This window comes from Zootermopsis nevadensis, unplaced genomic scaffold (genome assembly GCF_977971745.1).
Source record: "Zootermopsis nevadensis isolate Lab colony 2312 unplaced genomic scaffold, Znev_1.0 Znev_ptg000031l, whole genome shotgun sequence".
NCBI classification, from domain to species: domain Eukaryota; kingdom Metazoa; phylum Arthropoda; class Insecta; order Blattodea; family Termopsidae; genus Zootermopsis; species Zootermopsis nevadensis.
The window spans coordinates 5,495,663-5,519,626 of NW_028259163.1; the positions used below are offsets into that span (position 1 = coordinate 5,495,663).

The window sequence follows — 23,964 nt, forward strand, 5'->3', positions numbered from 1 at the left end:
ATCCTATTTACCATGAAACTGGTTTATTAAGTTTCAAACCGTTTCCGATCGTAGTATCATATTTTTTAGGTAAATTTTTAATTAAATTCTATTGCAATAAACAAACAAAATCAATAATAAGTCACGTATTTGTGTAGTGCCAAATATAAATTTTCACTATTATAATTATTATCACGAATTATATTAACTGATAATTCCAGCCAGAGACATTTTTTTGAAAAAGTAATTTTTAATTTTATAAATAACACGAATTGATGGCTTTTGAAAACAGGATTCTGATGAGATATTTCGATCTGTGGGATGAAGGGGTAGGAGCTGAACTTCCTCATAAGATGTCTAACTTCCTTATACTGTGAAGTGTTGGGTTATTTTTACATTATAATGTAGGTTACTGCATAAAAGGAGATGAATAAATGCCTGGGACACAATCGGATCTACAAAGTTTGAGACGTCAGCAAATACGGACTAGGTACATGTTTCCTTTTACAATTACATTAGCGAAAGACAATATGCAAATTAGTAGACGCAGAGTAATCTGAATTACGATAGGAGTTGCAGCTTGGCCTTTATGCTGAAACGGCCAACTTCTGTTTTACAAAGAACGCACTTAGACAGCCACTTACAGGAGGAAGCCACAAGGTGGAACGATGTTCTTAATTACAAGGTCCTGACGCAGACAACGAACGTTCTTGAAGCGCTACTTTCGAGTTCTGGTTTTCAAACCAGCCTCCCTACAGTCAATTAGAGCCAAGCGTCTCCTTGGTGACAATAATCAGTACCGAATTCACAGCTGACTGAATGTTTTATTTAAGATAGGAAACTTTAGAACAGGATTATTTGAAACTACCATCGCATTACCTGCAGTTATTTTAGTTTGATACAGAATAATTTACTGTGACATTTAGTTCAAATCCATTTCAGAATTCGTAACAAATTCAATTCTTTAGTAACTATATGTCCCATCAATTTAAAAATCAGTAACTGTTACATGTAATCAGTAAAATCTTCTTGGGCAATCAGTCGCGTCAACTGGTTACCGTAAGTTGATATATCTACGCTCTTCCTCGGTATGTTCATTTTTTACATTTTACCTTCCATTTTTATTTATAATTTTACCTTATTACATTTTGTCTTCTATACTCGTTCTTTCAAGTTCAGTAATATTTAAAAATATTTTAAAATATTTACGTTACAGGCCAATGTTAAACCACTATCACTTCAAAATATACCCTCACTCCAATGAATTTGGAAGCAAACATCATCAGAAGTTACACAACAACAGTAATTAAGTTTTAGTTTATAATATTATAATTTTTAACTTTTAACTTTACAACTGAAGATGGTTCAATGTAACCGAAACATGTAGTAAAAAGTTGTACCAAATATGTAAATGATATTTTAATATCTTTTGTATAATTTTATTTATATACAATTGTGATTAGACGGAAAAAAACACGAATAATTAAATGGTTACCGTAGTAAACCGACGTTTAGGAAACAAACTCTCTCCTCATCATCAGGGTTTTAATGTGACTGGATACCTTGAAAGTTGCCTGTGTATATCACATCAGAACCCTGGTGATGGGGACAGAGTTGGTTCCCGAAACGTCGGTTTATTAAGGTTATCAGTTGACGTGGCTGATTGCCCGAGAAGATTTTATTGATTGTACTCGTCGCGAAAGACTCAAATCCTGTATCTTACATGTTCTATTTAATTATTTATTATTATTCTCAGTTTAAACAGTGATTATTTCCTTAAACAGTAATAACCATTTGATCTTTATAATGGAGAAGCGATGTATTTTATTGAAACACGGAATAAATTCATAAATAAAACATTCTCTTTTCCTGATTTCCTCATAAATTCGGTTTCAAAGGGTTAATACAACTAGAAGAAATGTATCTAAAATATATAAAATCATGTATACAAAGTATACTGTTTACACTTTGAAAAAACACTTAGTGCCAAACGCGTTTCGACCTCAAGAGGTCTTCATCAGTTCCAAAAACGTTAATTAATTAGTCTGTCTACCTCTCGAGATCGAAACGCGTTTATCACTAAGTGTTTTTTTTCAAATTGTAAACAGTGCTGTATATATTCATTATTTTATATATTTTTGATAAATATTCAACAGGTTTAAGATCAGAATAAATTTATAGGCCACTCTGTCTTACAGCATGATGAGAAAAATTCTTTGTAGCAGAGATTTCTTGTCTGAAACTAGTGAAGAAATTCCGAGGGAACAATGCAGTTGTCTCATGATTCTTAGATAAAAGAGGCTTTTTTAGAAAAGGTCATATGTCCCTATGTCTCGAGATTAAAATAAAAAGTATCAATACTTTTTAAGTTGCCCGATTTTCGTCAAATACTGGATGAATATTGCTCATCTTTGTGTAATACTGAAAGATTTAACACAAATTTCGGAGTTGGAGAGAAACTAGCGCCAGCTAAACGTAGTATCAGAAAATGAAACGTAAAATGGATACTACTATTACGGCATTTGTTTAAAATAATTTAAAATAAAACATGGAGTCTTAGTGAAATTTTTTGAAGGTTTAGTTAACTAACTGCAATTTGACTTCTAAAACGTGTAGGCCTTTGTAGAATTAAAAATAATTGTATTTTAAAAACCTACGCTGTCTGTTTATCACTACGGAAAAAAAATATTTTGGTGGCGTTGGGGAGGAGACTGTCTGTTTATTGTCTTTCTTCGTATCCCAGCAAGAATGTGAGAAGGAACAGAAGAGAGAATAATACAATATCATAGTGAAGGGAGAGTACTCAGCCATTGTAAATGTTCTAATCCATATATCGGTTTTTAAACGACAGGTTGAAAAATGGATGTTACTAAGAATTTCTTTCGCAACCGACGAAGAAGATAATACCCTTATCCAAATGGATAGATAATCGATAAAATACATTTTAGCAGACTATTCTTCTACTAAGTACTGCCAGTTTTTTGTTAAAGAAATATACACTAAAATGTTTTGTATATTTACAAGTGTGGAAAATACTTTGTATCTCTTTGATAATTCAAGTCTTCAGGTTAATTTTAAAATTTCAAACGCGTAACATAAAGTATCTTCTACTTAATACTAACCTTACTTTCATATAGTAAACTTGGTTTTCACAGACATGTGTGTGGCGACGGATCCATCTTTATATAAATATGACATCTGATTTCGAGAGAACGCAAGTAACAAATACACATTTATCTAGAATTAAGGTTAGTTTTGATTAATTATTACACGTTTTGTTAAACGCGTCATAGAATTTCTGGAGTTTAATAGATTTTAATAAAGTTTATCGTCAGATTTTTCCATAGGCATTCGTACTACAGTTTCCAAAGAAAGCAAAACTGAACGAACGTCTTATAGGAAGATCACGTTTATCTGTCAGTCTTATTATTCAAGCGATAACTGTCGACGTATTTCATATTTTTTGTTTCGTCTATTACCAATAGATTCTATATGAAGTATTAAGATATATTTGAAAATACTTTAATATTTAATGTTATATATATAATTTGTAGCGGTTAGAACGCTGGCCTTGTAATCCTGGGGTCTCGGGTTCGATTCCCGGCGGTGCCCAAATTTATAACTTGTGTTGGGCAAGGCCGTGGTCTAGGCAACACGGAGTTTTCCTCCGTGGCATCCCAACAATTACTCCATTCACACACAGAAGAAGGCAATGGCAAACCACTTCTGGATCATCTGCCAAGAACGTATATGAACAGGTCCCAGTCCGAGAAAAGGATGGAAGGATCCTGTTCATATGGACCTGTCGTCAGACAGAACACTAAATAAATATATAAATATAATAAATATATATAATTTAGGAGCGTAATTCCATTATTTCACAGAATTCGTAGATATTTCATGCATTTATTGCACGGCTTAATAAAAACATAAATTAAGAACAAAATCTTTACTCAAGAATTATTTTCTTTATAGAATAATTCTTATTTCATAAATTAACTATTGGAAAGTAATCAAAATGTTAAATAATGAGGCGATCACTGGATATTTTATATATTAACTGAGGTTGTTTTGGATTAGTTTAATTTGGGTTGGGTTGGATTTGGTTTAGTTTTGTTATGTTGCGTTGTGTAAGTTCTGGCCTGGTTTAGGTACGTTACATTAACTCAGGTTAGTTTAGGTTAGGTTAATTAAATCTCACAATAAATTTTACAGCTCAAGAAAAATTTAAATCATAACCTAACCTAAGCAAGCTAACCTAAAGTATCTTGAAATTGGGTTCTTAAACAACGTATTCTCACATTTTATATACCTAAAAATTTATAAACCATTATTTCATTCTAAATATTACAGATCTAGATAATTTATTCTGTGGATTATAAAGTTAAAGTGTCTAAAATGTTTGATTGCATAATAATTGCAATATTCAATTAATATATAAAATATCTGAATATTAGTAATGCCAGTGCAATAACAGATTATACATAATCTCATACACAATTCATAACACAAATCAATCTATCCCAGTTTTCAGGAAATGCTTCACAATTCAGAGTATATTATAAACCGTCTGTTACATGAAAACCTAATATTAATTAATCATTCAATTCTAAAGTTTTATAGCGGCATAAACTCCGTCTCTTATTCTTACGGATAAACATTGTTTGCTGACGTCTGAGAAAATTAAGTGGTGTAGAAAATACTTACAATTAAGAGAAGAAAAGTTTTATCAAGTTCGGAAATGTATGCAAATTTGGTGCTATCGCCAAAGTTTAACTTTTACCTACGAGTATGTCCTACAAGTGACATCAGAGTCATCTTGGCGGCTAGGGTATAACAAATAACCACATGAATGTAAATACAGCACACAATATAATCTTGGGATTTTCCACCCAGTAACAGGCGTACTTGAAAATACATAAAGGTCTTAATATTAAGTTCTTCTCGTCAGATTTTAATAAAAATTTGCATGTTTCTCCAGATGTCAGTAAAACTCATCAGTATTAAATTTCATGAGAATCCATTCAGCCGTTCTCAAGTTATTACATGCGAAGTAACAGTTAGACGTAAAGGCCAAATTAAACTAGCATGTTTGTTAAATTCTACTTCTGAACGCGTATAAATAATGCATAATGAAGAACGCTTTAAGATTTACTCTTCAACAGCAAATTACGGTGATAAAACAATAAATGATAAGATGGGTGAGGCATGTAGTCTTATTAGAGAAGACAAAACTGCATACAAAATTTTAGTCAGGAAATCTGAAAGAAATTATTTGAGAGACTAGACTTAAATGGAAATATAAAATTTAAATAAATCTTGTACGAATGTGAGGCGACTGGGTAGAAAAGAGTAAAGTTGTTGGCTTTTATCTTTACTACGCGTACAGATTCACCGACATATACTGACAAATTAATCAATGATATTACAGAGTTTTGTTTTTAAACAACACTGACAATTACGAAAAAACAACATATATATATAACAAATCTAAAACTTCTTGACGAAGGTGAAGAGTCAATTGAATAAAAATTTCCTTGGATATTATCCATCGTCTAGTAAATATAAAACGTAAAAAACGACGTTTCGGAGATGGGACTCTATCTCCCACTTCAGGTTCCTACACAGTTGGGCCCACTAGATAGAGCTAATCCCTATCTCCGGATCTCCCTAGGTCCGGAGATAGGGATTAGCTCTAGAGTCCCATCTCCGAAACGTCGTTTTTTACGTTTTATATTTACTAGACGATGGATAATATCCAAGGAAATTTTTATTCAACATATACATATGTATAGAGTGAAGCTTTCGCGGCTACTGAAGTCGATAAATGTCTCCCGGGTTACAAGCAGCGTCAATGGTGTATAAACCATATCTTCTTCCAACGTTTCGATAACAATATCTGCTACCATCCTCAGGGCTGCTGCAAAACAAATCTGATCCTTTATAAAGCGCTCGCCTATTGGATTAGGTATGCTATGCTGTAGCCCTGAGAATGACAGCAGAGATTGTAATCGAAGCGCTGGCGGAAGATATGGTTTATTGATCATTCAGCCACCTGACGCGGCTTGTAACCCGAGAGTCTTTCATCAACACATACATACGTAACTATCCGTGAGATCTGGGTGACAGTTTCTATTAATCTGTGCAACGTAACATTTCTACGTAAAACGACATTAGTCCAGAGCTTAAATTAATTTGGCACAGAGGGCGGGGCAGCACTTGAAATATGGCGGTTGAATGTTCAACCACGAAGCGGAGATACGTGAATAGCTCATCCACAGTGCAAACGTCACAGATAAATCGAGACAGAATCTCCAGCTCAGGAAATTATGAAAGTAACACCGAAGTTGAGCTTCTCTGCCTTTTTATTTCATTTTGTAAGTCTCATATTCTCTCTACAATATAAATCATCTCGAGGAAGATGTTACATTTTGGACAAAGAAGAAACTGTAAAGAAAGAAAGAATATTCAGTATTATAGATGACGGTTTAGGCGATTACATTAAATTTAAATGTCCCGTGCTATGTTTGTGACATTATAAAGCCTAATTACGCCAATTTAATTTTATTTAATGATGAATGCCTAAATGTATATGCTGTAAAATTACGAATAGATTTATTATGACTGTGAGTCTAAGTAGTAAATTGAAAAAATATGCGAAGAGGAAAGTTTGTGGCTCTATTTAAAGTTGGTAAAATTTGTGTGGAGGTACTGTAGAAAATCAGTAAATAATTGTATATGAATATCCGATCTGTTAACTAGTGACAAATTGATATTTTATATGACGGAGTAAAGACAAAGTATTGCGAACTTTATTATTATTTTATTATTTAGTGTTCTGTCTGACGACAGGTCCATATGAACAGGATCCTTCCATCCTTTTCTCGGACTGGGACCTCTTCATATACGTTCTTGGCAGATGATCCAGAAGTGGTTTGCCATTGCCTTCTTCTGTGTGTGAATGGAGTAATTGTTGGGATGCCACGGAGGAAAACTCCGTGTTGCCTAGACCACGGCCTTGCCCAACACAAGTTATATATTCGGGCACCGCCGGGAATCGAACCCGAGACCCCAAGATTACAAGGCCAGCGTTCTAACCGCTAGACCACCTTATCTTATTATTATTTAGTGTTCTGTCTGACGACAGGTCCATATGAACAGGATCCTTCCATCCTTTTCTCGGACTGGGACCTGTTCATATACGTTCTTGGCAGATGATCCAGAAGTGGTTTGCCATTGCCTTCGTCTGTGTGTGAATGGAGTAACTGTTGGGATGCCACGGAGAAACCGGGGAAGCCCCCGGAGGAAAACTCCGTGTTGCCTAGACCACGGCCACAAGTTATAAATTCGGGCACCGCCGGGAATCAAACCCGAGACCCCAGGATTACAAGGCCAGCGTTCTAACCGCTAGACCACCGTGCTAACTACAAAGAGATAATAAACGGTAACTTTACATCTAAAATTTTATAGTAGTTTAAACATTTAACAGCAATGCTTGAGAGAATTATGAGCCCGTCGCAAGGCCTCTACCTACACAGGACAGGACAATACAGAAAGAGGACAAATACCCATGCCATGAACGGGATTCGAACCCATGTCCAAGCGCCCATGACCAGCCCGTTAGAAATCGCTGTCTCTGAGAGACTTCTCGCACTTCTACAGAGAATAATGAGATTTACTCTGAGACGCAGAAAATGTGATCTGCGTTTATCTTCCTGAATGAAAAAACTAAGGGCCCCATACTTGGCAGATCCCACCTTGCCACAGTTTCTCATCCGACTGATTACTTTGGTTCGCGACATGAATTTAAAGAGTACATCCCGTATATCATTACACGTGACCACAGAGAAGTGTGTCCTGAAGTGTGAACCTACAAGCCCCAATGTTCTTCATACCCTGAGCCATTCTGACATCTAACGGATGAACGGTTAGCTCCATCACCACGCAATGTATTAAAATCATTATTATATTTTAAGTGCAAAGTTATTTAATCCGGTATGCTACAAACTTAAAACCCGTGACACTAATTTATTTTATAAGAACATTTTTTAAAGTTTCTGAATATATACTACGTCGGTGTTTTATAATTCTAAAATAATTTATTTCCGTCAATGGGATGAAATACAGTAAGACAGAAACGCCGAAAAGTTCACTCGACAGGAAAGAAATTAATCCGGTAGTCTAAATAAAAGCATGTTTACTCCATGGAGTACAGACATTTTCCACATGGTATATTTAAAATTTACATATCTAACCAGGCTTAAAATATTATAAATACGGACCCATTATTATAAAGCTAATCACACTAAGGATAAAACGATGAAAAAGTCATGTAATATTTCTTGAAGTTAAATACCACATCGAAAAATGCTATAAGCAGAAGATGTATGTTGTATTAAGTTATATATTAATTTGTGGTACGATTGATTGTTTTGGTTTAAGCTTCACATAGACCAGGCTCTACATTGGACCAAAACGAACCAGAATAAAATTTTAAATCTTTTGATTTGGTTTGGTGACATAGCTTTTACCTTGAGTACAGATACGACCTCTGTAATATGCATTCTTTGTATAATACAAATAAAAATTATCGCTCACAATTCGTAAACAGAAATAATCCACCAACAAACAATATATAATTCTGTCAATGTTTGTGACAAAGGTTGATTCAAACATTCATTCCTTCCTTCCTTTTTCCTCCCTCCTTCTGTCTTTCTTTCTTCCTTCTTTCTTCCCTCCTTCCTTCCTCCTTCCTTCTTCCTTCCCTCCTTCCTTCCTCCTTCCTTCTTCCCTCTTTCTTCCTTCCTTCTTCCCACCCTCTTCCTTCTTTTTCCTTCCTTCTTCCTCCCTCCTTCTTTCTTTCTTTCTTCCTTCTTTCTTCCCTCCTTCCTTCCTCCTTCCTCCTTCCCTCTCTCTTCCCTCCTTCCTCCTTCCCTCTCTCTTCCCTCCTTCTTTCTCCCTTATTCCTTCCTTCCTCCTTCCTTCCTCCTTCCTCATTCCTTCTTCCCTCCCTCTTCCTTCCCTCCTTCCTTCTTTCTTTCTTCCTTCCCTCCTTCCTTCTTTCTTTCTTTCTTCCTTCTTCCTTTCTCCTTTCTTCCTTTAGACACTTTTCATTCGTAAGTTGGATGTACTTCCATATTCTGCCACTCTGTCTATTCTCTACACAATAAGCAAGTACTGTGAGCTTGGTTGCTTGGTTGCTTAGTTGCTTAGTTGGTTATTTGGTTGATTGGTGAGTAACACTTTGCTGTTAAAGGATTTTGGGGCTTGTGGGATATTTATGAATGTGTATGTTTTAACCATTGCCTTAGTAAGGCCTTTAGGTGATTTTGGAAGAGGATTTTGGGCATTGTAAGATACTACCCATGAATGAGTGGGTATGTTGGATGGATGTACGGATAAAGAGATAGGAAGACAGACAGATGATGCACTATTTAGTAGTCTAAATCATTTAATAGTCTGCAATGAAGTTGAAGTTGTAAATAGTGCAGTTGTTGGCATGGTACAAGTCCCTCCGCATCACGGTTACCGTTTACAACACACCGTCTTGTGAGCCTAATACGATGTTCCCCACCCTCTAACTCAGCTTGGAGACCGCAGCATCCCGTAAGGATTTGCCCCACATGCAGCACATAAAGCCCTGAAGCCGGGAATTAACAGAAACTTTCAATATACAGGCATATTCATATAAAATAATAAGTACCCCGATAAGAAAGAGAATTATTTATGGACAAATAAGTAATTAAAAGATTTGCAGGTGAGATTTGAGGATCTAGGAGAGTATAAAAAAGATTATTATGGAATGTTGCGAAGTGTATTATGGAAGATTCTTACCAAATCATCGCTCTGTTTAATGCAAGAAGTGCCTCTGAAACTCCGGTAAATTCTACCATATTACATGACGTCATATCAAGAAGATAATCTTATTCAGATACTACCGATTCGAAATTTAAAACATTAGATAATTCAAAAGAGTGCATAGACCAGTTAATAATCGTATTTCTGAAATTTAACAACACCATATCTTAGCAAGAATTAAGTAAACAATGTTGGTAGAAACATACTAAGATCAAAAAGCCATAAAATAACTACACTTATCCCAGTGAGAATAAAACTATACCATCTATGAATCTCCTGACATGAATAAATTCGTATTTTGAAAGTAAGCCGCGTCGAGGTTTTCCAACGTTTCGGAAGACATTGCAGTTGACATCATCAGGATGAATGTATATTTGTGGTTTACGAAATCCAGTAGGTGGCTAGTTGGATGTGTCCAACATTCGACACGGCTTATTCACCAAATCCGGCGTTTTAAACTAAAATTCAGCCGCGAAAACAACATGAACAAGAAATTTATGAATTTGCCCGAGGTGATGACAAATTTTCAGTCTAATTTCCGTATCTATAGATCCGTCAATTAATTTCATTACTGACAAATGAAATTTCGCACCTTCAAATCCGCTTTGTAGTGGCAATCATATGTTCAACATGGACACACGAGGTTTAAACACAGTATTCCTCTCTTACACAGCTATTAATACTACTCTTACACGCACTAAACAAACTTGAAAAAAAGTACCGCTGGAGAGAGATGGTCATTTGTTGCTAATTAAAATGGATTATAACGATTTCTCGCATTATCTTTAACGACGTAGCGTCGCTTATTAATTTTACAGTTTACGTACGGTTTATTTAACGACAATGACAGTAGTATCATCACACAGCGTCGAATGATAGATGATTAATGAACTTCAAAGGATAAGGAAGGAAGTGGTAATGACCTAATTTAAATCACATCTTCTAACCTATAGATTGCCTGGAGAGACTGTAATATTGCAAAGACACAATAGCTGTCTCACCCGAGGTTTAAGACCGGGACATCCCGAATACAATGCACAATTGCAACCACATTGTTTGAGATAATTACTAATTAACCTATTAAAGCAAAATAAATTAATTTATTGAGAAAGAACATAAAGTGGCTGGTAGCGATTGGAGTTTAATTTAACGTAGAGGGGACATTTCTACGGCTGTGAAGGTTCCCAGCAATGCCCATTCGTCCTTCTAGTAAGGCAGGTTGTAGTGTAGATAAGGCGTGTGTTAGCGGAGGGTTGAGTTTAATGCAGAGAAAGTTTAAAAGTTTAGCAGTCTTAATCATTTGTACGAAATTTTAAATTTTGATATTAACCATTCAGGGGTGACATTTGGTGAAATTTCGTTGTTCAACTAAATCTTATTTAAGAATTCATTTAGTACAACAATAATAACACGATGCTTCACCATTAGAATGATCGTTTGATCAATTGTATCGAAGAAAATTGCTGTTCATAATGAGAATCTTACGAGACGTATAAAATCAAACATGTAGCTTCATTGAGTGTCGAAGCAAGTTGATCAATTTTGTTGCAAAAATTGTAAGCAAAAGAATCATTTGAACGGATCTGTAAGATCTATGGGGTGAGAAGCTAAGTTTTCCCCACAAAACGCCTTAACATAACGAATATAAGACTTCAGATCAAAAGAGTTGGAAGTCTTAGATGATAATGTTGCGTCATATTGTGATGATTATAATTGTTTAATTTTAACCGTCTAATCACAATAAAATATTTTATTAAATATTAAAATATTATTATTACAATTAACATTTAATATTTAAAATATTATTATTACAATTAACATTAATATTTAAAATATATTAAAATGATGTTCTTTCTATCGAAATGTTCGATTTTCAATTAGAGCATCATCTTTTCCACGACATGTTTCGGTTTTCAATGAACCATCTTCAGTCTTAGTTTAAGATGCGTTACGCAAGACTTTAAGCTTTCATGGCAACTGAATACAATTATGTCTTCTTAGGCGATCAGGGATTTGAGAATGAATTTATCAACATTTCGGAGACAGTTTGTGTATCCATCATCACAGTCATGTCACTAATAACTATCAATCTTAATGAGACAGTCGTAAAGTGTCCGAAATTTTATATTAGACTCCATTCACACACGGTTGATTGCCTAAGGAGACTTATGACATGACTAAATATTCATAATTTATTTGCTAGAAATTACGTTATGTCAGTCACGTGTGAATTGCGATTTGAAAAAAGGTGGCTATAGAAAATCGCATAACGAAGAGCCACATAATTTGGAATGCTCGAGTAATATTATTAGAATCATCAAGGGTTATGGAGGGGAAAATTGGCTGGGCATCTAGAAAGCAAAGTAGGCGTAAATATTTGTAGAAATGTGTTCGTAATATACGAAATTTAACAGACAGCTTGATAAATATCATGAACGGACAATTCCGTATATTTACACCTCAACAGTGAATTTAAATTTTATTCCTTCTTACAGGCAATACTCCCACATAACCAACTAGATGGCTTAGGGAACCGGAAGGTTCATCACCGAATTAACCAAAGTCCTCCACCGGACCCTGTCCTGGGCCAACAAAATCCAGTCTCCTTCAACTCCTATCTCCCGTAGATCCCGCCTGAGATTATCCTCCCATCTATGTCTAGGTCTCCCCAGCGGTCTCTTCCCCTCAGGCTTCCCAAATAGTGGACCCAACCAACTAGATGGCTTAGGGAACCTGAAGGTTCATCACCGAATTAACCAAAGCCCTCCACCGGACCCTGTCCTGGGCCAACAAAATCCAGTCTCCTTCAACTCCTATCTCCCGTAGATCCCGCCTGAGATTATCCTCCCATCTATGTCTAGGTCTCCCCAGCGGTCTCTTCCCCTCAGGCTTCCCAAATAGTGGACCCAACCAACTAGATGGCTTAGGGAACCCGAAGGTTCATCACCGAATTAACCAAAGCCCTCCACCGGACCCTGTCCTGGGCCAACAAAATCCAGTTTCCTTCAACTCCTATCTCCCATAGATCCCGCCTGAGATTATCCTCCCATCTAAGTCTAGGTCTCCTCAGAGATCTCTTCCCCTCAGGCTTCCCAAATAGTGGACCCAACCAACTAGATGGCTTAGGGAACCTGAAGGTTCATCACCGAATTAACCAAAGCCCTCCACCGGACCCTGTCCTGGGCCAACAAAATCCAGTCTCCTTCAACTCCTATCTCCGATAGATCCCGCCTGAGATTATCCTCCCATCTACGTCTAGGTCTCCCCAGCGGTCTCTTCCCTTCAGGCATCCCAACCAACACCCGGTGCACACTTCTTGTCCCATTCATGTGTGCTACATGCCCAGCCCATTCAATTCTTCTCGACTTAATCACCCTGACAATATTGGGGGAGGAGTACAGATTTTTAAGTTCGTCATTATGCAGTTTTCTCCACGCCCCATCGTCTTCCCTCTTAGGCCCAAATATCCTCCTCAACACCCTATTCTCAAACACCTGCAATCTGTGTTCCTCCCTCTGAGTGGGAGACCATTTTCGCACCCATACAAAACAACAGGCAAAATTATTGTTTTGTATACCTTAATTATCAGGTTCTTAGAAATCAGACGTTAAGACAAAATATTTTGAACTGAGAAGTAGCAAGCATTTCCGGAATTTAGTCTCCTCCTAACTTCCTCTTGAATATCATTTCGATTTGTTATTGTTGTTCCCAAATAACTCAATAAATTTATATACATTTTTCCTTCTCTTTCGTCTCCACTACTCACCTTTTACCAGCAGTGTGTTATCATTCTAATTATGCAAAATTATCTGATCTAGTAGTTCGTATGTTTTGAATATTTTCTTCTCATTTTGGTCTAAATGATTTAAATTACTAAATTTATTTAAAATTTTTTTTCAAGAACATGTATTCAGTTCTAAGATACCTTTATGTATAAATACGCTCTACAATCATGTAAATTTAGATAATCTCTTTTTTGTTTCCATCCTGTATTTATAATTAGGTTCTTGTGTTCCTCTTTTATGCTGTATCGGTAATTACCCTTACAGCACACTAATGACAAAGTTTTTAATTGAATTATAAGGATTATATACTTAATTTCGTCTAAACAGAACTAATCTCCGACTAACTGCGGTAATGATAATACATAATAAAACTAAATATTCATTCTTCAGTTTTGTATAAGCCCTGTGCTTTTATGAAGCGACAAGTCTAAACATGACCTTCACCTCCACGCAAACAGCTGCAACGTGCGACGCGGCACAACGGATTTTAAACTACTGCGCAGCCAAGGTCACGTGCGTCACAGCTCGCTATTTATAGTGTGCTTGCTGGCAGTATAGAGATAATGCACTAGGCTATATAACCCCACGTAAAACGACCCTGCTTAGGAGAATAAATAATTTACTCTAAAAACTTTGAATACAGACTTGTATATCAGTTAAAACACAATATATATACGTTTCACTAAACTTCACTTACAAACTTCTCTATATATATAACTTTTTACTCAATTTCTTATCCGATTTTACAACCAGAAGCGTCTTATTAGTTAAAGACCTTACATCTGCCCTAATATTGTTTTATTTTCTTCCATTTTACCGAGATATCGGGCACAGAATTTCCTATTGTGAAAAACATATTTCTTAGGATTAAATGAATTATAATTTATTTACTTGGAGGCTTTTTGGTCAAATAATAAAACTTTAGTCATATCAAAAGAAATTCTGAATATGTAACATATATCACAAAACAGCTAGAGTCTTTATAAACTGTTTTTGCATTTAACAGAAGTCTGCTCCCTTATGTAAGGGTTTTTCTCAATACATCCCATAAAAACAATGTTATTTTTCTATTCATTCACTTAAAAATTTGTATATTTATTTAATATTTATTTATTTATTAAATTTGTATTTATATATGTATATTCACAGATATTCTACTTGTTTAGAACGACGGTAACAAATCATTATTGCATTGACGAAGAAATTCAAAATAGAATGAAATCGAGGAATACTTTCGGTCATCCAGTTTAATATCTTTCGTCTTCCTGTTTGCTAATGAAGAAATGTAAAGATTAAAATAAATAAAACTCTAATTTTACCTGGTTTACCTTTATATCTGTGAAACCTAGTCAGGATAGCACATATCACAGAGCAGATATTTTAAGTTCAGACCTTTCGAATATGAATCAAGAATTTTAAGTTATCAGCCATTACGTTTGTTTAAGTACAGTGTTTGGGATAAAACCGTAAGTACCAGGTACGTTTAATAAAGGTTGACTTGTATATGAGGGGTAGGAAAGTAAGCGAATAAGGAAGAATAAACTATCTAAACTATATTATTTTTCAACTGCAAAACTCTGTAGCAAACTGTCTGAGGGAATCTTTAACCTCTGTCCACAAGCTAGTGACGTACGCAAAACGCACTGTTTACTCCGGACCATTTTTAGTCATAAATTATCACGTTATTGCTTTGTTACAATCAATATTCAAAATTGGCACTTACCCCCAAAATAGCGTTGCAGAAAAATGTGAAAATTATAAATAAGCACCAGGTCATATACACCTTGTTGATTTTGCCCACTTACACGATCCCAAAGGCTTAGATAAGAATTGGAGTCAAGAATTAAGAACCAACATTATCGAAATTTTTATCTTTTACATACTAACTAACTAACTAGATGGCTTAGGGAACCCGAAGTTTCATCACCGAATTAACCAAAGCCCTCCACCGGACCCTGACCTGGGCCAACAAAATCCAGTCCCCTTCAACTCCTATCTCCGATAGATCCCGCCTGAGATTATCCTCCCATCTACGTCTAGGTCTCCCCAGCGGTCTCTTCCCCTCAGGCTTCCCAAATAGTGGACCCAACCAACTAGATGACTTAGGGAACCCGAAGGTTCATCACCGAATTAACCAAATCCCTCCACCGTCAGCTGTCCTGGGCCAACAAAATCCAGTCCCCTTCAACTCCTATCTCCGATAGATCCCGCCTGAGATTATCCTCCCATCTACGTCTAGGTCTCCCCAGCGGTCTCTTCCCCTCAGGCTTCCCAAATAGTGGACCCAACCAACTAGATGACTTAGGGAACCCGAAGGTTCATCACCGAATTAACCAAATCCCTCCACCGTCAGCTGTCCTGGGCCAACAAAATCCAGTCCCCTTCAACTCCTATCTCCGATAGATCCCGCCTGAGATTATCCTCCCATCTACGTCTAGGTCTCCCCAGCGGTCTCTTCCCCTCAGGCTTCCCAAATAGTGGACCCAACCAACTAGATGACTTAGGGAACCCGAAGGTTCATCACCGAATTAACCAAATCCCTCCACCGTCAGCTGTCCTGGGCCAACAAAATCCAGTCCCCTTCAACTCCTATCTCCGATAGATCCCGCCTGAGATTATCCTCCCATCTACGTCTAGGTCTCCCCAGCGGTCTCTTCCCCTCAGGCTTCCCAAATAGTGGACCCAACCAACTAGATGACTTAGGGAACCCGAAGGTTCATCACCGAATTAACCAAATCCCTCCACCGTCAGCTGTCCTGGGCCAACAAAATCCAGTCTCCTTCAAATCCTATCTCCCATAGATCCCGCCTGAGATGATCCTCCCATCTATGTCTAGGTCTCCCCAGCGGTCTCTTCCCCTCAGGCTTCCCAAATAGTGGACCCAACCAACTAGATGACTTAGGGAACCCGAAGGTTCATCACCGAATTAACCAAATCCCTCCACCGTCAGCTGTCCTGGGCCAACAAAATCCAGTCTCCTTCAAATCCTATCTCCCATAGATCCCGCCTGACATTATCCTCCCATCTACGTCTAGGTCTCCCCAGCGGTCTCTTCCCCTCAGGCTTCCCAATCAATACCCGGTGCACACCTCTTGTCCCATCCATGCGCGCTACATGCCCCGCTCATCTCATTCTTCTCGACTTAATCACCCTGACAATATTAGGGGAGGAGTACAGATTTTTAAGCTCGTCATTGTGCAGTTTTCTCCACGCCCCATTGTCTTCCCTCTTAGGCCCAAATATCCTCCTCAACACCCGATTCTCAAACACCTGCAATCTGTGTTCCTCCCTCTGAGTGGGAGACCATGTTTCGCACCCATACAAAACAACAGGCAAAATTATTGTTTTGCATACTTTAATTTTCATGTTCTTAGAAATCAGACGGGAAGACAAAATATTTTGAAGTGAGAAGTAGCAAGCATTTCCGGAATTTAGTCTCCTCCTAACTTCCTCATGAGTGTCATTTTGATTTGTTATTGTTGTTCCCAAATATTTGAACTTTGTAACCCTTTCAAAGGATTTGTTAGCCACCCTAAGATAATTTTGTCCCCCTGTCTGCTGATGACGAGATACTAACATGTACTTAGTTTTTTTCTGAATTTACTTCCAGCCCCACTTGTCTACTAGCCTCTAGTAAAACGTCTGCGTTCCTCTTTATTATATTTATATCGTCCCCCAATAAATTAACATCATCAGCATATGCCAATAGCTGATGTGTCCCATTCAATTGCAAACCCTCCTGCCTTCCTTGGACCTTCCTGATGGCGTATTCTAGCGCAAAGTTAAAGAGCAAGGGAGACAAAGCATCTCCTTGTTTTAGACCGTTCTTGATGAGGAATGTCTCAGATACATATTTACCTACTCGAATTTTGCTACAGGTTTCATTTAAGCACATTTTTATTAGACTCACTAGCTTCTTTGGTATACCAAATTCAATAAGAATATTTTAGATCCCTGGTTGCTAGTTATCGGAGACTGCCTATCTCACGGATAATCGAATATTTATCTCGATTCGTATAGGACATTAATTCTCAAAGTGTTTCCTGGAGAACTCCGGGGTTCCGATGAGGCAAGGGTGTCCTCGAGCAAAAATTCGATTACATTATCACTGCCCCCTACAAAATCCTAGAATAAAATTTATATAATTCATTATAATAGTGTAGCTTGGATTATATAATTGGAAGACCAAGTGAAATTATCTCCTTCATACGTCTCACGCCTTCCAAAAAATGTATCAGAACGTGAGACGAAGAACCGACTAAAGATAATAATAGTGACTAAAGATCAATCTCAGGCCTCAATACTATAAAATTACACATAATTATATCATGAAGACGTTTATAATTGTTTCTTATTTTCTGAAGTTTATATTAATTTAATTTTAACTCTATTGACTTTTGAATCAGAAGAACAGTAGAGAGAATAGAAAGTGGGGTGTGGCGTAGGCACAACTGTTTTTAAGTCAGGGAGGGACATAAATTTTGATTTGCAGCGACTAAGATCCCCAGGCAGTGCCCGTTCGTCCTCCTAATACAGATAGATTCTTAAAGGTAAGACATTTGGAATTGGAAAAGGTGGGATACGAAATGGATTACGGGAGAAGTTGGTTAGGGTCTTACTGATGTTCAAAACCCAATTTTAAATTTTGATATTAGCCTTGGAAGGTAGGCGTTTAGTAAAAGTTTTTATGTTGACATGGGGACTACTTTAGGGTTGAACTTCGATATCAGCAGTGGGAAGACTGTAAAACAGGCATACAGTGCAATGACGCTCGTTTACATAATATTTTAAGAATTCAGTCCGTACCGCAAAGAAAACACCACAAGCCACCATTATAACCATCAGTTGGTTAACGCTGTTTAACAAAATAATCATCGTTTATTATAAAACCAGTATAAAACCATATAAATACTCTGTGACAAAAGACATAATTCCTTTTTGTTGGTGGTACATATGGTTACCACTTGATTATTACGGTGATCTTAAATTTATTTTATTTTTACAATGATCTGCATATTAAAAGTTCTGTAAATAAATTCAATACCGATGTTAAGAAAATGGACCTCCCAAATACTTCTATAGGATTGAGAAAGATTAACTTCCTTCTCTGACTCCCTGGAAGACAGCCATTCTTAAGAAACTTCAAGAGTGAGTCGGCTAGACATGAATTCTGTACCGCTCATAGACACACAAGATCATCTTTCTTCACAAAACACAAACAGCAAATCCTATTACGAGGCAAATAAATCCAATCTACAAAACAGTTTCTTTAAGGTCCGTTTTAATATTATCCTCCAATGCCTATACCTCTGTTCAGAATTTCCGATAAAAATGTAATATTCTTTCTCATCTCCTCATACGTACTACATTCCCAGTCCAACTTGATTTGATCATTTTAAAAACATTTGATAACGAAAACCTCATCTTATAATTTTGGACTATCTCATATCATATATGATCTAAAGCTTTCACGGCGACTAAGTGTAATAAATTCTTCTCGGGCTAAGCCGTGTAAGGTGGCTTAATGAAGAATTTATTATAATCTCATATCAATTCGTATCTTTCTCGTTAGAATATTTTTCTCAGAACCTTGATCCATATACCCTCAATCTCTTTTCGTCATTCAGGATGAAAGGGGTACATAACTTACAAAAATGTCGGTAAAGTCATCATTTAGTTTTAAATAGACTAAAAGGCAAAATATTTTGAACCAAATGATACCGACAATTACATAATTTAAATTATTCGTTTCTTCGTAAAAGCAATTTTGATCTCTTATTGTATTTCCGAAATATTTAAATTCTGCCACATTTTGAATGATCTATTAACTGGTTATCAACTATACGTATTAAAATTACCGTTAAAATTCAACGCGGAATAATTTATTCTTTTCTTATATGTATCATTTTTCTCCTTTTTTCGTATTCCCTTCCAATAATTTTAAACTCAAATTTAAAACAATACTAAAATAAATAGGCTTATTAGCTACCAATATGTTTTGAACAGAAACTTAATGTTTAAACCACGATATAGTCGTACGCAATGAAACAATCCATAAAATCATCCACTAGGAAAAAGTAGACCATAAGACGCTAGGTTTTCGTCTGCTGGCAGAAATTTTAGGAAATTAATTTATCAAAAATGGTTATATGTTCAATAATATCAGTCATTTTCTGTAAACACTAAACTACGATATGAAATGTTTCCAGCATAACATTTTTATCATAAACACGGTTTTTCTGAACTACTTTACACTGTCTAAATAACAAGTAATTATTAATGTTAATATATAAAAATTCATTACGTAATTTATATAATATTTAGAGCATTTTAAGTCATTAAAAATAATATTCATTTTCATATATTGACATTAAAAATCAGGATTATACCAAATGACACAAATTATAACGAAGTAGCCAATTTAGATTAAGTATCTTCTTTTGTCTGTATTCATAATACATAATTATATTTTAAAATAATTTGTGTTTAAAATCAATGTTACATTTAAATATTGTATTGATATGGAAGTATTTCATCGATTTATATGAAATACAATTTTAATATAATATAATTCAATTAATTTATTTATAATATATATAATAAAGTACATAATAATATAATATTCAGATTCTTGAACCCAAAGTAGAGTGCGTGCGGTGAAAAGGGACTATGTTAAATCTAAAATGTTTTAATATAAGAAAAATGTGTAATAACTAAAGTACAGGCCTTCAAATTCTTCTCTACGAAGACTTTTAGCTTACAAAAGTCAATATTTAAATCTCAAGTCAAAACACATGTGTGTGCAATGTTCAGAAATGATTACATTTAGGGAAGAATTGTTTGTATGTGAATCAATACAAGCCAAATATATTTAATTGCAAATGTTACACCTAAATGACGTTAAAATATTCCGAGAAATAATTAAAATAAAGTCATTAATTTACAAAGATTGAAGGGTGTGTTCTTTTATCCCGACACTAGACTTCTGTCATCAAAATTTAGAAGTGTTCTGTTATTAAACCTTGCAAGCACGAATCATAGGAACAGAGAGGGAAAGCAATACAAGAGCAGACGAACAAAATTCGACAAATAGTATTTACAGACTTAGTTTGTATAAAGAAAACACTAGTCTCCATTACAAGAATTAAATGTTTAACGCGGATGCAATAATTGCTTCGTCTGAAATTCGTACAAATAATAATGCCAATAATAAATAACACTGTTCCCGTAAAGTACAGAGTAATTAAATGTTAAAGCATATGATACACATAGCAACCACTCTTCTTTGGTTTGTTAAACAAGATATAATGCTCCATTCAACTTCTACACACTACGCAAAATTTGTGGTTAAAATAAATACTAGGTTTTAAAGTACCTTAAACATTTCAGAAATGCATTATTCGCACCTACATCAAATTTATAAAAGTAATTCAGTATATATTTAACACGAAGCTGTCTGTGATATACTTGGTCTCGTCTAAAATATTCGAAGATAATGGAAAACAAACTAACGAACTTACGTCTCGCATGTTATAGCAAATTTTGTTTAATAAAATGAATTAAGTGTTAATGATATAACTGGGTAAAGTTTGCTTTTTAAACACGAACAGAAAATTCTTGTAGTGTCCTTGAAGCAAGGATCAACTGCCTAACACACGTCAGAAATTCATTAATAACCTATTTACTTCGACACGGTAGCATATTACACTCAGAAGACCCTACAAGGTACATGAACCATCACAGACAAACTCATAGACCTAGTTCATAATTTATTTTTACACTTAAAATAAGTTCAACTTACTTTAAAGCTGGACGAATGTTCTGGGCTCCACAGCGCCGGCCAGGAGTTTCTTCAAACTATACACACTGCTATTCATTCCGTTAGAAGAAAGACGTGTTCCAGTAGTTTCTACAATGCATCGTCTTTATGATATCTAATGTTCAGACTTACATTTCAGCACTGCATGTATGATGTTCACTTCAATCAACCACAACGTCTTTCAGAACTAAAGAGGAAAAATATTTTAAAACTTATGATCAATTAAAATGATATAACCAGTACTTTCTCACGGTTGCGCACAACAGAAATGACGACGGACAAAGATAACACACGAAAGAAAAAGTTTAGGTTAGTCTATAAAAATACCGCCAGGAATCGCTAGTTTAAAACAACAGGAAATGGACTAAGCGTTTTGATGCCCACTTCTCAAACGTTTGAGAAATATCACACTTAAAAGTCCCCATCTTACGCGCACGTAAATAATAAAACTGAAAACAAGAAGTTTCTTTACGATGAACTCAAGTTACGAGGGACAAAATATTTACCGACCGTCCAAACGTTCAAGCTTCGCAGTCCAGATGGGGAATGAACGAAGCCTGGAAGAGGATTGGCTGCAGTGAGTGGACTTGCGCAGTAGAGTCAGAATCGATTCCGAACTTCAGAGCCCCAGTATCAAAGACGTTGCACTACCAAGACTAACCAATCTATGAGTATCGTGCATTTTAAATTGCAAAAGCAGTGCTTAAGAAGTGCATCTTATAATGATAAATGTTTCGAAAGATAATATAATGAATATTTATTAATACTAAACTAAAATATTCAGCTATAAAGACAGACAATTCCACGTGATGTATTGCGCGCTGGTACATGTGCGTATCAATATATTTTATTTAAGTTCAACCAGCTAGTACTAACACAGCTTAAAATTAAACTTAACACCAATTTAATTAATTTGTAAAACTAAATGTATCTATGTTATTATTCTTTCTTGGTATAATCAAATTTTAATTAAAATGTGTTTATATAAAAATAATATAGATCCATGGATCTAATTGTAAAATTAGAAACGTCATTATGTTTTCCAAAAACATAAAATAATATTTCGAAATAGTAAGCCAATATGGTGGTTATTTAAGCAGAATAATAGCTTTATTCATACAGACGTATAATTTTAACCTTGTAACAATAACTCTTTACGCTAATTTTATGTATATATCAAATTCTAATCTCGGACAGGTTATCGAATATCCTGATTTCATCGTAGATATTTTTCCGGTCTCCCAAATAACATTCCGGGGATACTGTTTTGACACAGCATTAGTACTCACTATTCATGACCGCCTAACCACAATCTTTTCCTGTATGACGTCTGTATCTGAAACAGCGTTGTTAAATATTCTAAGAATTAGAAAATAAAATCTTTAACCAAAATAAACTGTTGCAGTTGACTACCATATCACAGTGTTTCTGTATTCACGTGACGCATTGCAAAGTCAGCTGGACTAACTAACTCACCACGTCCAACACCGACAACACCAAATCCGCCACCGGCCACGATCCTGAACCAACTCCATCCATTTACCATCCTCATAGCCCACCTCCCTAAGATCCATCTTGATATTATTCTCCCATTTCCTTCTTGGTCTGCCCAGTGGTCGTTTCCAGTAGGTTCCTTACAAAAATTCTGCATAAACCCCTTGCCTCCCCCCTGCGTGCTGTGTGCTCAGTCCATCAGAGCCGCCTAGATTTCATTATCTCCACTATTCCAGGTGACTCGTACAATTCACGCATCTCCTCGTTATGAAATATTCTAAATTCCTCACTTATTTCTTCCCTCCTAGGTTTAAATATCTTCCTGAGCAAACAATTGTAATTTACGTTTTTCATTCTAGGTAAGAGACCATGTTTCACAACCATACAAGACAACAGGCAAAATTATTGTTTTATATATCCCGATCTTTAATGTATTGGATAGCAAACGAGATGATAAGTTTTGAATTCGATAAAAACAAGAGTTTCCTGAATGTATTATATTTATTTATTTATTTATTTAGTGTTCTGTCTGACGACAGGTCCATATGAACAGGATCCTTCGATCCTTTTCTCGGACTGGGACCTGTTCATATACGTTCTTGGCAGATGATCCAGAAGTGGTTTGCCATTGCCTTCTTCTGTGTGTGAATGGAGTAATTGTTGGGATGCCACGGAGCAAAACTCCGTGTTGCCTAGACCACGGCCTTGCCCAACACAAGTTATAAATTCGAACCCGAGACCCCAGGATTACAAGGCCAGCGTTCTAACCGCTAGACCACCTCATCTTATTATTATTGAGTGTTCTGTCTGACGACAAGTCCATATGAACAGGATCCTTCCATCCTTTTCTCGGACTGGGACCTGTTCATATACGTTCTTGGCAGATGATCCAGAAGTGGTTTGCCATTGCCTTCTTCTGTGTGTGAATGGAGTAATTGTTGGGATGCCACGGAGCAAAACTCCGTGTTGCCTAGACCACGGCCTTGCCCAACACAAGTTATAAATTCGAACCCGAGACCCCAGGATTAC

General features: G+C 36.0%; 1 protein-coding gene across 5 annotated transcripts in view; it reads right to left on the reverse strand.

The window, feature by feature from the left end:
• Positions 1-23,964, reverse strand: part of LOC110834432 (uncharacterized) — a 337,206-nt gene that overhangs the window by 303,143 nt on the left and 10,099 nt on the right. For 3 of the 5 annotated variants that reach the window (XM_087359491.1, XM_087359490.1, XM_087359485.1), the window contains exon 1: positions 21,424-21,993. The exons of 1 other annotated variant lie outside the window; for it this stretch is intronic. The gene's annotated coding sequence lies outside the window, so the exon portion shown is untranslated. Of the gene's footprint in view, positions 1-21,423; positions 21,994-23,964 lie in introns of those variants that run through there. One more of the 5 variants, XM_087359486.1, reaches the window with a different exon arrangement.